A 14,293-nucleotide genomic window follows, 5' to 3' on the forward strand; every position below is an offset into this window, starting at 1 on the left:
CCAGGGACCCGCAGACCGTGACCCAGCTCACCCAAGAGCTGCGAGTCATAAAGGGAGGGAGCAGAGAGAACATGGAGCGCGTTCCTCTAACGGCCATAAATCCACGCACGCACAACCAACCTCTTCGCTCCGGCCGTGTGGGGCCCGTCGCCATCTGCCGACCTGTCCCTCGGTTTTTATTTCCGGGAGCACGACAGCGAGTCGGAGCCTCAATCCCCAACACTCTCCAGATTGAAATATGGAAGATGAAGCCATCCCAAGAGCTCCTAAGAGGCAGAGGGCTTTGGGACGACGGCGCTCTCCGACATCGCAGGCAAGAAAGAAGCTTCCAGGACGCGTAGGCCCGGGGCCTGCCTCCTTGCACTCAGTTCAGGATGGAAAGACGTCCGATGCTTCGGGAGTCCAAGGGGAGAAGAGAAGGAGTGAAAGGGGAAAGGTCAGTCTCCAGCTGCAGAGGATAAATCAGAAGGGCTCCCGTCATGGGGACGGGCCACAAGCCCCCACACGTGATTTACAGCCAGCCGCCGACGTCCTCCCTGCCTCCCTGAACATAAGCCAGTGACTCCATTAGCCAAAAGGATGCAGCACTGGGCCGGGAAGGAGAAACGGTATTTCAGACACGGGAGCATTGCGTCTGTCGGGTCTCCTCTGAATCCAGCCCAGTGCGGAAAGGGGAGAGGCTGGGAGCGGGTGGGACAAGCCTGTGCCCTGAACGGCCGCCCCCCACCTGGGCCGGCGCCGGGGTCCCGAGGGCAGGCACGTGGACGGGTGGGCAGGGCCAGCGCCAAGGGCCAGGGTCACCTCGGACGAAAGGCTGTTCCCTGGACCCCCGTGGCTAAGCTGAGGCGTCACGACTCGAGCGGAAACGCCGGCTCCCCAAGGCCCTGCTGCAAACTTAAATTTATGGTCTTTCAGCATGATGCCAAATCTTCCCGGGAGGAGGGAGAAATCTCCCTGCCCCGCGACCTGTGCTCAATTCCCCAGTAAACAGAATTATGAGCAGCACGGAGGGTCTCGTGAGCCCCTTGTTCCTGCAGAGCTGTGTCCGGCCCCGAGATCGTCTCCGAGAGTGCAGAACAAATAAGACACCTCGTATTTCTGGTATCATTAGGCATCGCCAAATAAAACACGTATTTTCCACCTCCGGGCACCGCAAAGCCGGCGGGGACCAAGGAGCGTGTTCCCCTCCACGGCGGCAGACGGCCAAAGAGAAGGCACGGAAGATTCCAGGCCCTCGATGGAAGCGGGAGAGGCCCTGCCAGGGTCGCTGGTTCCAGCACAAGGTGGGGGAGAAGGAGATCTCGGCGGTGAGGCGTCTGTAACAACAATGGAAGTACACACAGCACGTGGAGGCGTCGGGGAGTATCTCGTAAACTCCGGAGAGAGCGAGCCAGGGACCCAGCCGTGTTCCCAAGAATCGTACGTACTGGCTCGCGATGGGACTGCCGTGCATTCGCCACCCCACCCAGGAAACCTCAAACCTTCTCCCCTCTCGTTCCTCAGAAGTTTATTAAGAACCAACCACATGCCAGCACGAGAAACACCAGAACATTCTGTATCAGAGCGGAAGGGGAAATCTCGTGATTCCGACCCCTCTCCGTCACCGTGCACCCAGCAAGGGCCACGGGCCACGGGAGCGCCCACTGTGCGGGGAATACCGAAACCGGGCCTCCCTCCTCCGTCTCTAAATGAGAGGGACAAAACAGCCAGCCTGGCAACCCAGAACCTGGGACACATTTTCAGTGACGGGGCACCATCGTCACTCACAGCTCGCCAGCTGGCGGGTGGCCTGGCGGGGGACTGGCCAGCCGCCGCTGATGCTGACTCGGGCCAGAAGGCGATGAATAGCCCCGCACACACAGGCCATGCGAGTGCCCCCCGGCCTGCGTCGGGCGCCGTTAGAGACGCAGTGGCGGGGAGAGAGGAAGGTGGATAAGGTGGAGAGGAAGGTCTTCCCATGAGGGTGTGATGTCTGGAGCCACAGCCACCACTTTGAGGTCTTGGGATGATAATCACGAGGACACAAAGTGGGGAACGTGACGCGGAACGGATCAGATCACACTGAGCAGCAGCGCCCATCCCGCCACTTCCTAAGGAGCTGCGTGTTATCTGAGCCAACGTCTTTGCTGCTTCAGCCCGTCTTACCCAGGCATCGTGCTAGCCGTACAGGCAGAGCCCCAGGAGAGCCCATGGTGATATGGCCAGAGACAGTTGGGAGCATGTCACATGGAGAGCGTGCTACGGCGGGACAGGGAGAGCTGTGGTGCTCGTGGCGGGTGCCTGGGCCAATGTCCCGGTGTCATGGGCGGGGGACTGGCTGGGACCCACGTAATATGATACTATGATAACATCCTGCATGTAAATGCTATTTTTACTTTCAAAATATTTCCAGGTATTTGGGAATTCTCCTATCTCAGACTCAAAACATTTCATAGGCAGGCGGGACTCCGACAGCAGGCAGGAGACCCCCGTGGGGGAGGAGAAAGAAGTCAGCCCAGAGATAAGAAGGGCAGGGAGCAAGGGGGGGGGGATGGGCGGTCACAGGGAGGGCCCCTGGCCTGACGCCATCAGAGCCCACGCTGCCAAGACAGCTCGTCGCCAGGCCCAGGTCCCAGGCTGCGCCCTGGAAGGGAGGTGCTCCTGGCCTGGAGAGCCCCAGAGCCCCTGCCCACCCTGCTTGGTTGTCCCCCCACCAGTCCTCGGATGAGGAACGTCTAGCCGTGGAGGCTCACGCCCAGGCACTGTGCTGGAATCACCTCTGTGGATCCTTCCAGAGCGGGAGCTGGCCCCCAGGAAGGCCAGAGCCTCCCTCCGCACCTTCTCTCGCAGCCTGTGTGAGCCAGGCTTGGCCGGCGTGAGGGGCGCCCACGGTGTCAGGGCCTGGCCGGCCCAGCAGGAAGGGCATGAGGGATCTGCAAGCCAGGCAGCTGCACGTCTCGGGCTCTCCCCTCTCCTCGCTCCCCTCCTGCCCATTACCTGTCCTCCAGGGTAGGATCCCCTGGGGGTCTCCCCACCGAAGCCCCCGTCATCTCCTTTACATGCTTGGTTCCCAGTCTGAGCTCTTCTCTCGGCCTTTATCCAGGCTTCCTGCCCACCTTCCCCTGGTGGGGGGGGGGGGAGGGTGGGGCTCAAAATCTTGCACTCAAGTGCATTGACACCAGTCACGCGCACCCCGACACAGCTCTCCCTTGGCCGCACGTGTTTATTATGAATTCCAGTGCTTCCCTGCCAGCCCGACCCTTGGCTCACCTTGGACCCCTCCCTCAGTTCAGTTCAACCCAACAATCTTTCACTGAGTGCCCTACACACTGTGCTGCTGGGGTAAGACACATCGGGCACGGATCCTGCAATTAAAGACATTAGAGACCCCGCGTAATTGGATGTTAGAGACAGGCTGGACCTTTAAGAGCATCTGGAATCCAACCTCTTATTTCATCCCGGAACAAGAGAAGGCCCAGAGAGAGTCAAGGGATTGCTCCAGAGCACACAGCTCAGAACGTGGCCCCAGCCCCCTCACCCCCCGGCAAGGGTCCTCCCCACAGTTGTACAGCCCTCCCCTCCTGGGGGGCATGTCTGAGCTGGAAAGACGGGGAGCACACAGACAGACCTGCTCATCATGGGGCCTTCGAGGTCTGCTCGTTTCTTCACCCAGTTTCACTGAAACTAGACATCTGCAGGGGTCTTGACGCAAGAAATAGAAGAACACACACATTTGTTGGTAGGGCTCTGAGCGCCCCAAGACTTCTGAGGGCAGAACAGAACGGGGCACATGTGTGAAACCCATTACCAGGTGAAAACAAACGAAAAATCCCAAAAAACAAACAAAAAAAAACCCCTATCACAACCAAAACAAAAAGGGTTACCATAATCGGGTTTAAACAAGTATTCTCCAGGACGATGCAAAGTACCTACCATCCAGTAATTTCAGTTTCAGCCGTGTAATGTCACATTTACACACCGTTTTCTAATTTCTTAGGGGAAAAACACCCTTGTTCAATCTGCACCATTTCCACTGTTCTGCCAGCTGATGGGGTGTCTGACTTTTCACTTGCTGATTTAGACGTTCGTAGGACACATCCAACCTTTTAAATAAATCATTCATTTTTTTTAAAGGTTGGCTATGTCACAGTGTTGTGATGCACCCAATTTTTAAAGTAGCTGTTTATGTGATGTCAGGTACACCAGACACAAAAATAAATGTGACTTGGCAGAACTCTCTCGTGTTCACAGCCATCCTACATTCCCCCTCATCCCTGCTCTCAGAAGTTGCTCTTAAGAAAGGCTTCTGAACCAGTCCTTCGATGTCGTGTGATGCCCCTGCCAGGCTCGGTGCTCCCCACTGAATCCTGCCCATTCCGGAACTGTGCCTGGGACACAGAAGCCCCTCCTCACTCGCTTGTGACAGGGATGAAAGGCTGGGAGTATTTGTGTTGTAAGTCTTAACCTCTAACTGGGAAACGAAAACTCAGAGGCATTTGAAGCAGATGTATGGGGCGAGACCCGGGAGGAATAAACTACACCCCAAGGTAATAAGGCGAATGAGACGGGATGTGGACGCGGACAGTGAGCCCCACCAGAGCTTACCCCCTAATGCCCTCAGACACACAGTCTACACTTGCTCTTGTGCATGTGCGTGTTGGGTTTACATTCTTACTCCAAGACTCATAAATTCTGAACGCACATACCTGTGCATGTGTCGGCTTTACAAAACACAGAACTGGAGCACTGTGACAAGGTCCACGTTACGTTTATTGTAGAAAGCTTAATATGATAATGAGCATTATTCAGTCTTTTTAACTTTATTTATTTTGAGAGAGCAGAGACAGTGCAAGTGGGGGAGGGCAGACAGAGGGAGACGGAGAATCCCAAGCAGGCTCTGTGCCTTCGGCGCAAAACCCGACGCAGAGCTCAAGCTCACGAACTGTGAGACCACGACCTGAGCCGAGATCAAGAGGCGGTTGCTTAACCGACTGAGCCCTCCAGGCACCCCGAACGTTATTAGATTTTTAAATATAGTTTATAAATCGAGTATACGTCGGCATCACGATGCTAGTTACCATATTCATATTAGTGACAGTGGCACATAATAATGCTCACAGAAAAGCACTAATGCCCTTGCTGATACCACTTCTGCATCATTATTATCATTCCTAGGAAGCCCTGTGCCACAGCTGGAGTGTTGCACCTACGAAGCAACAGCACTACCATGTGTTATTTGCATGCAGGAAAACGTGACTGTAAATTTTAACTTGGGGACTTTTGTTGCTCATGTATAGTGGTGGCTGGTGAACCCATCGTCTCAGTTTCAGTCTCCACTATCTGATGAGTGGGAAAAAGCCACTCAGTTCTGGTATCATGTTTTGAGACAAAGACAAGGAGAGAAATGCACGAATCCTAAAACCCAACAAGCTAAAAAGCAACATCAAGAGGGGCAAGGAACATGAAGAGTAACTTTGCCAAGTGGAGAACTCTGAAGTCCCAAAGAGTACGAAAAGATTCCCAGACCCACGAGTAACCAGAGAGCAAACAAAAAGATAGACACAATGGGGCACCTGGGTGACTCAGTCGGTTGGGTGTCTGATTTCGGCTCAGGTCACGATCTCACGGTTTGTGAGTTCGAGCCCCATATCGGGCTCTCTCCTCTCGGCACAGAGACTACCTTGGATCCTCTGTCTCCCTCTCTCTCTGACTCTCTATTTCTCTCTCTCTCAAAAGGAAATAACATAAAAAAAGAAGATAGACACAAAATGCATGAAAATGGTGGTCAGTGGGAGGGTGGGAGGAAATGAGACAAAAGGGGTGAGCAAAAAAAGAAACCATACAAGAGAGGGGCTTTGCAGTGACCAGTGACAATAATGTACCATGAACCGAAAAGTATAAAAACACAACCCTCTTCACCTGAGGGAAAGAAGTAGACTAATAAATAACTTCAAAAAATTGAAGGAGGGTGGAAGATTCTGGATACCAGGTGAACATTAAGAAATAATTGTATTTCTATATACCAGCAACAAATAGAAAATTAAATCTTAAGATACACTATTTACAATAGTATTAAGGACATCAAATATCTAAAAGTAGTCTAAAAACATATTCAGAACCTTTGTATTAACTGTATAAACATTTTTAAGAGAACAAAAATAAAATATATAAGTAACTGAAGGGACATACCATCTTCATGGATTGGAAGACTCAATATATTAGTAATGTCAATTCTCCTCAGATTGATTCATAAGTTAAATACAATCCCAATACCAAACTCTCAGCTGTTTTTCTCCCGTGGAAATTGACAAACTGATTCCAAATTTCACATGAATATACAAAAGGGGCAAAGAGTAAACAAGGCAGTCTTAAAGAAGTGTAAGCCAGAGGACTTAAACTACTTGATATTAAGATGTTTCATGCAGCTGTAGTATATAAGACAATGTAGTACTGGGGCAAAGTTAAATAAACTCCTCAGTGGAACAGGAGAGGCAGTCCAGAAACAGGCCTACACAAATATAGTCTGATTTAGGATAAAGGTGATATGGTAGTGTGGTGAGGAAGGGATGGCATTTTCTTTATTTTTTTTAAAAGATTTTAAATGTTTATTTATTTTTGAGATAGAGAGACAGAGTGTAAGCAAGGGAGGGGAAGAGAGAGAGAGGGAGACACAGAATCCAAAGGAGTTTCCCGGCTCTTAGATGTCAGCACAGAGCCTGACACAGGGCTCAAACCCATGGACCACGAAATCATGACCTGAGCTGAAGTCGGACACTTAACTGGCTGAGCCACCCAGGCACCCCAGGATGGCATTTTCAATGAAAAATATTAGGTCAATTGGATATACATATAAGACAATAAAGAACCTGGTTTCCTAAGCAAAAGTCAATTCGAGATGGGTTGCAGATTCAAATATGGAAGATAAAAGAAACTTTAGAAGAAAACACAAGAGAATATCTTTGTGACCTTTGGGATGGTAAAGATTTCTGAAACAGAGTAGTAACTATAAAAATACCATCAAAGAAGGGCACCCGGGTGGCTCAGTCAGTTAAGCAACTGACTCTTGATTTCAGCTCAGGTCACAATCTCACAGTTCGTGAGTTTGAGCCCCTCTGTTTGAGCTACACTGACAGTGTGGAACTTGCTTGGGATTCTGTCTCCCTCTCTCTTTGCCCCTCCCCTGCTCATACTCTATCTCTCTCTCTCAGGATAAATAAACAAGCTTTAAAAAACACCATCAAAGAAAGCATTACTAAACTGACAATATTAAAATCCACAACTTCTAGTCATCAAAAAAACACCATTAAAGTATTAAAAATGCAACCCACAACGTGGGAGAGTATTTTGCAACATGTTTCCAACAAAGTGCATTTACAGAATGTATATATCACCTGCTACAAATCAATAAGAAAAAGACAGACAACCCAACAGAAATATGTGTGGAAGAAATAAACAGACACTTGGCAAAAAAGAGAATAGCCAGAGGCAAGGCCTCAAGAATGCAGCGAGAGGAGATTGAGGAAGCTCCTGCCATCAAAAGACATCTATTAAATCTGTCAAAATTAGCCAAGACATTGTCAAAGTCTCTAGAGATTGAACAGATTGAGAACCATGCATTCAATGAAATTATGGAAAGTTGGTGAGAACAATGAGACAGCATGGCATTCAAGCTACGGGTTGGCTCCATAGCAAGCCCAGATGCTAGACTCAGTAGACAGACCTCACAGCAGCACAATAAACATGCGCTCAGAACTGAGGGAGACCATCTTCAAAGAATTAAAGGAAAGTATGATAATAATGACTCATCAGAAAGAAAATGTCATGACACAATAGAGAATGTATAAAAGAGCCAAATGAAAATCCTGAAGTCTAGAACTACAATAGGAATGAAAATGTCAGGGGCACATGGCTCAGTCGGTTAAGCCTCTGACTTTAGCTCGGGTCATGATCTCACAGTTCATGGGTTCGAGCCCCATGTCAGGCTCTGCACTGATGGCTCAGATCCTGGAACCTGCTTTGGATTCTGTGTCTCCCTCTCTATCTGCCCCTCCCCTACTCATGCTCTGTCTCTCTCTGTCTTTCAAAAATGAATAAACATTTTAAAAATTTAGAAAAAAAGAAATTAAAATGTCACTAAAATCTATTAACAGTTCTTTTGAGCTGTCAGAAAAAAGAATTGCATAATTTGAAGATAGATTAATAAAGATTAAGCAACCTGAATAACAGAGGGAGAGCAAATTAGGAAAAATAAACAGAGCTTCAGGGAAATGTGGGACACCATTTAGATGACCTAAGCTATAAATCTAAACTCCAAGTAGGAAAATACAGACATCCACACTTAAGAGAGACATATATTACAGTCAAAGTATTCAAAACCAAAGATAAAGAGGAAATCTTGAAAGCTGTGAGAGGGACACCTGGGTGACTCGGTCAGTTAAGCATTTGACTTCAGCTCAGGTCATGACCTCATGGTTCGTGAGTTCAAGCCCTGTGTCAGACTCTGTCCTAACAGCTCGGAGCTTGGAGACTTCTTCAGATCGTTTGTCTCCCTCTCTCTGCCCCTCCCCCACTTGCACTCTGTCTCTGGCTCTCTCTCTCTCTCAAAAATAAATAAATATTAAAAAATTAAAAAAGTAAAGCTGTGAGAAAAACTACTCACCATGTACAAGGGAACCTCAATAATATTAACAGATGACTTCTCATTTGAAATAATGGAGGCCAGAGGCAGTGAGATGTATTCAAAGTGACAAAAGAAAAAAAAAACCTGTCAACCAAGATTCCTACATCCAGCAAAACTATCTTTCACAAGTGAATGTAAAATGAAGACATTCTCAGATGAACAAAAACAGAATTTGTTGCTAACAGACCTGACTTATAAGAAATACTAAAGAAAGTTCTTAATGCTGAGAACCAGCAAGACCAGATGATAATATAAATGTCTGTAGAAAAACAAAGAGCACCAGTCAAGGTGATTGTAAAATAAACAGTATAATTGCATATTTCTCTTTCTTTCTCCTCAACCTATTTAAAAAGCAATGACATAAAACAATATGTGTTCAATCGTACTGTACAACCTGTAACATACAGAAATGTAACATAGTTGACAAGTACAGCACAAAGAATGCCAGTGGACTGCAATGCTGGATTGTAATAAAGAAATGACACAAATAACACAAATCCAGAGAGAGAAAAGAAGAGAACAAGAAATGGTAAATTAAAAGATTAATATAACAAACTCTATAAATACATGTTTATTCTCCTTTTTCCTTTCAGCTTCTTTGTAAGATATAAGATTATACACATTAATAATTATAAAAGTGTATTGTTAGATTTGTAACACTCACAGATGCAATTTGTATAATAATAATGGCACAAAACAGAGTAGAGGAAATAAAGCTATAAAGGAGAAAACTTTACATGACTTACTGGAATTAAGGTAGTATATCCCTGAAGTAGATTCTGATAAATTAAGATGTATTACAAGTCCTAAAGCAAGCAGTAAGAACGTAATTTAAAATATATAGATAAAAAAAAATAATTAATGGAATGATTACACTAGAAAATATATCTATTTAACGCAAAAGAAGTCAGAAGAGGAGAAACAGAGAAAAATAAAAGATGTGAGCCATATAGGGGGAAAAAAGGAAAACAGAAAACATTATACCAACCATATTAATAAAAACATTAATATTAATGAATTAAACAATCCAGTAAAAAAGCAAGATTGCCAGATTGGATTTTAAACAGCAAGCTCCAGATACATGCTGTCTACAGAAGATATATTTCATACTCAAAGATACAAATACATTGAAAGTAGAGGGATGATAAGAGATACCAGCAAAAAACAGTTCTTAGAAAGCTAGTGTGCTATGCTGACATCAGACAAAATAAACTTTAAGACAAAACAAGTCACTAGAGATAAAGAGGGACATTTCATAGTGAAAAAGGATCTACCACCTGGAAGATATAGCAACTATCAACACGCATGCACCTAGCAACAGAAACCTAAAAGACATGAAGAAACTGACAGGACTGAAGGTAGAAACAAACACTTGAACAATAACAGTTGGAGACTTAAATAGCCCGGTTTTAATGATGGACAGAACAACTAGACAGGAGATCAATAAAGGGATAGACTTTAGCAACACTACAAGTCAGCTAGACTTAATGGACATATGCACACACCCACCACCAACAGAACACTCACTCTTCCCAAGTGAGAATGGGACATTGTCCAGGATAGACCATATGTTAGCCCATGAAAGAAGCTTTAGTAAATTTAGAGAATTGAAATCATACAAGTATGTTCACCGAGCACAATGGAATAAAATTGGAAATCAATAAGAGAAAGAAATTTGGGACATTCCCCAGAATGTACAAATTAAACAACATACTCCTAAATAATCAGTGGGTTAAGGAATAAATCATGAACAAAATTAGGAAATACTTTTGGATTAACGGAAATGAAAACATAACATAAAAAACCCTTGAGATATGTTAAATCGGTACTCCCAGGGAAATCTTTGGCTGTAAATGCCAATACTAAAAAAGAAAAAAATCTCAAATCAATGACCTAATTTTCTGCCTTAAGACACTGGAAAGAAGAAACTAAACTCAACACAAAGAGAATGAAGGAAATGGTAAAGGTTAGAGCAGAAATAAGTGAAACACAATAGGAAAACAATAAAGAAAATCAACCAATTATGTTGACCTTTGAAAAGATCAATAAAATGACAAATATTTCACTGATTAAGAAAAAAGAAAAAAGATTCAAATTACTAAAATCAGGAATGAGAGAAGAAACACTACACCCACTCTTATGGACATGAAAAAGAGTACAAGGGAACACAGTGAATAACTCTATGCCAAGAAAGTAGACAACACATAAACTGAACAATTTCCCAGAAAGATGATAAACCACTGAAACAGACTCTAGAATAAATAGAAGGTCTAAATAGACATGTAAGAAGAAAAGAGATGGATTAGTAATTTTAAAACTTCCCACCAAGAAAGCCCAGGCCCATAGTTGCTTCACTGGTGAGTTCTACCAATCATGTAAAAAGGAATTAATACCAATTCCTCACAAACTCTGCCAAAAAATGAGAACGGAACACTTGCCAACTCATTATGAGGTCAAAATCACCCTGATACCAAAACCAGACAAACACATCATGAAAAAAAAAAAAAATCTACAGACCAATAGCTCTTTTGAGTGTGGACGCAGAAATCCTCAACAATATCTTAGCAAACTGAACCCAACAACATATAAAAAAGATTAGACACCGTCACCGGGTGGGATTTATCCTAGATATGCAACATTGGTTTTATCTCCAAATCTCAATGAAATACACTGTATTAGTAGAATAAAGAAAAAACCCCACCTGGTTATCTCAGTGGAAGCAGAAGAATCATTTGACAAAATCAAATACCCTTTCATGGTTAAAAAAGCAACACTCAGTGAAGTCCTAAGAGTTGGTCAGGTGGGATCCTTCTCAATCAGAGAGAGGGCATCTATGAAAAACCCAAAGCTAACATCAAACTCAAAGTGAAAGACTGAATACTCCTAAAACAAGCAACTGGGCAAGATGTCTCTCTCACCACCTGTAATCAATATTGTACTGAAGGTTCTAGGCAGGACAATCGGCCAAGAGAAAGAAAAAGACCTCGTGATTGGAAAGAAAGAAGTAAAACCGTCTATGTTCAGATGACATGACCTTCTATATAAAAGTCTTGAGGGATCCACAGAAAACCTTCTAGACCTACTAAATTATTTCAGAAAGGATGCAGTATACAAGATCAATTAAAATCGTGTATATTGGGGCTCCTGGGTGGCTCAGTCGGTTAAGCGTCCATCTTCGGCTCAGGTCATGATCTCGCGGTCCGTGAGTTCGAGCCCCGTGTCAGGCTCTGTGCTGACAGCTCGGAGCCTGGAGCCTGCTTCGGATTCTGTGGCTCTGTCTCTCTCTGCCCCTCCCACACTTGTGCTCTGTCTCTCTCTATCAAAATAAATAAAATGTAAAAAAATTTTTTTAGTTGTGTATATTAATACACATAGCTAGAAAATAAGCATATGAAAGGGTGCTCCATATCGCACGTCATCAGGGATACACAAATTCAAGCAGTGAGATACCACTACTCACCTATTACAATGGCAAAAATCCAGAACACTGACACTACCAAATGTTAGCAAGGATGTGAAGCAACAGGAACTCTCACACGTTGGAGCGGGAATGCAAAATTCATAGGCGATTTGGAAGACAGTTTGACAGTTTCTTGCAAAACGAAACATACTCTTACCATATGATCCAGCAATCATGCTCCCCGGTATTTACCCAAACTTGCTGAAAACTTATGTCCCCATGAAAACCCTCACATGGGTGTTTATAGCAGCTTTATTCATAATTACCAAAACTCGGAAACAGCCAAGACGTCCTTCACTACGTGAATGAGTACACTATGGTCCCTCCAGACAATGGAATATTATTCAGCAACTAAAAGCAATGGGCTATCAAGCCATGAAAAGGCATGGAGGAAGTTTAAATGCCTATCACTAAGTGAAAGAAGCCAATCTGAAGAGGCTACATACTGTATGATTCCAACTATCTGGCATTCTGGAAAAGGCAGAGCTACGGAGATGATAAAAAGACCGACGATTGCCAGGGGCTGGGGGGTGGGGAGGATGAATGAGTACGTGGCACATGGAGAATTTTTAGGGTAGTGAAACGCTCTGTATGACACTCTAATGGCGGACACGTCACTACACGTTTGTCTACACCCACAGAATGTACAACACCACGAGCGAATCCTAAGGTAAACCAGGTGATTTTTGACATGTCAACATAGGTTCATCCTTGGTACCTCACCAAGGATGAGTACATTCTGGTACACTCACCAGAACGGTGAGTGACATTGATAACAAGGGAGGTTATGCACACGGGGGAGTGGGAGTCTATGGGAAACGTCTGCAACTTCCTCTCGGTTTTGTGGCAGACCTAAATCCTCTAAAAAGAACGAAAATCTAGAAAAAAATGTAAAAGATAGCAATATTAAAAAAAAAAAAAAGAGGATAGCCCAGCCAAGTGGTCAACAAATACACGAAAGGCTGTTCAGTGGCATTAGTCGCTACAGAGATGCAAATTAAAGCCACACTCCAACTGTACTGCTACCGGAGTGGCTAAAATGAAAAAGACACAACATACCCAGCGCTCCATGCTGGCCCCGGGTGGGGCACAAACACAGAAACGGATGTCTGCCGGGTTCACGCCCCACAGAAAGGCGCACACGCGTGCACCAGAAGGCACCTGCAGGAATGTTCACAGAAGCACTCTTTGTGCTTCTTTGGATTTTACTTCTAGCCCCGAACCTGAACCTGCCCACATACCCACCCACGATGGGCTGGACAGAGGACGACAGAGCAAAACACGGGCGCACCGGGAATAATGACCTGTGTGATCCGGTGGATGAGGGTGGGAATCACCGAAGGCCAAGGCGATGAGGAGGGCGAAGGCTAGTTACGCAAAGCTCGCTCAGCGGAAGTGGACTGCCGTCCGTGTGTTTGGCAGAGACTCAAGGCAGGCAGAAGAGCCGGAAGGTTCTGTATCCCGGTCTGCCCTGATGGAGGCTGGCAGCCGGGCAGAGCCGGAGGAGGCTGGCCAGAAGTGGGGCGTCCTACGTGATCAGTTAGGGTGCATGTTTGGCTTTCTCTGCTCGGTCCTAAGTCGGAAGTAAAGACAAGAATTAGAGAAACTGTCAGTTATTAATCAAGCCTAGGCCATTTGGGGCCAATAGTTACAGAAATCACTAAGCGGCTTCCTGGATCATCCCTGGAGATAGCAGTCTGGCTTCTTGCGAGTGTCAAGAAGGGGGTGGGCAGCTGTCTTCCCGGGGCTGTTCGTTTCCGACAAGGGGGTTGGCTTTCTGGACAGGTAGCTGCGGGTGTGGGTCAGGCTCTACTCTTATATATGGTCTGGCCATTGTCCTCTTGTATATTCAGACTCTCAGACACACAAATAATAAAGATGTGAGTGAGGTCCATGCACAGTGTGGATGAATCTCCTAGAGGCGATCTAATCTGCCCTCACCACACGGTTCTGTCAGGTGAATACAAAACAGGCAATATTAACCTACTGTTGGGGTGGGGACTCTGGCATTGTGGCTGACGGGGCAAGAGAGGCCATGTCCTGTTTCCAGGTTACATAGCTGAGTCAGTGCGTGAAAATGCATCGAGCTATATACCTGCAACACATACGCTTTGTTGTGTAGGCACTGGAGAAGGCATCGGGAGTAAAATTCTCGGAGCTCCCTTTGCCAGATT

At 45.8% G+C, this 14,293-nt stretch overlaps 1 protein-coding gene across 1 annotated transcript in view; it reads right to left on the reverse strand.

The window, feature by feature from the left end:
- The window catches only part of ZNF407 (zinc finger protein 407), a 507,857-nt gene that overhangs the window by 16,259 nt on the left and 477,305 nt on the right, over positions 1-14,293 (reverse strand). The window lies entirely within an intron of this gene.

Source organism: Herpailurus yagouaroundi, unplaced genomic scaffold (genome assembly GCF_014898765.1).
Source record: "Herpailurus yagouaroundi ecotype Mexico unplaced genomic scaffold, PumYag 142, whole genome shotgun sequence".
Taxonomy (NCBI): domain Eukaryota; kingdom Metazoa; phylum Chordata; class Mammalia; order Carnivora; family Felidae; genus Herpailurus; species Herpailurus yagouaroundi.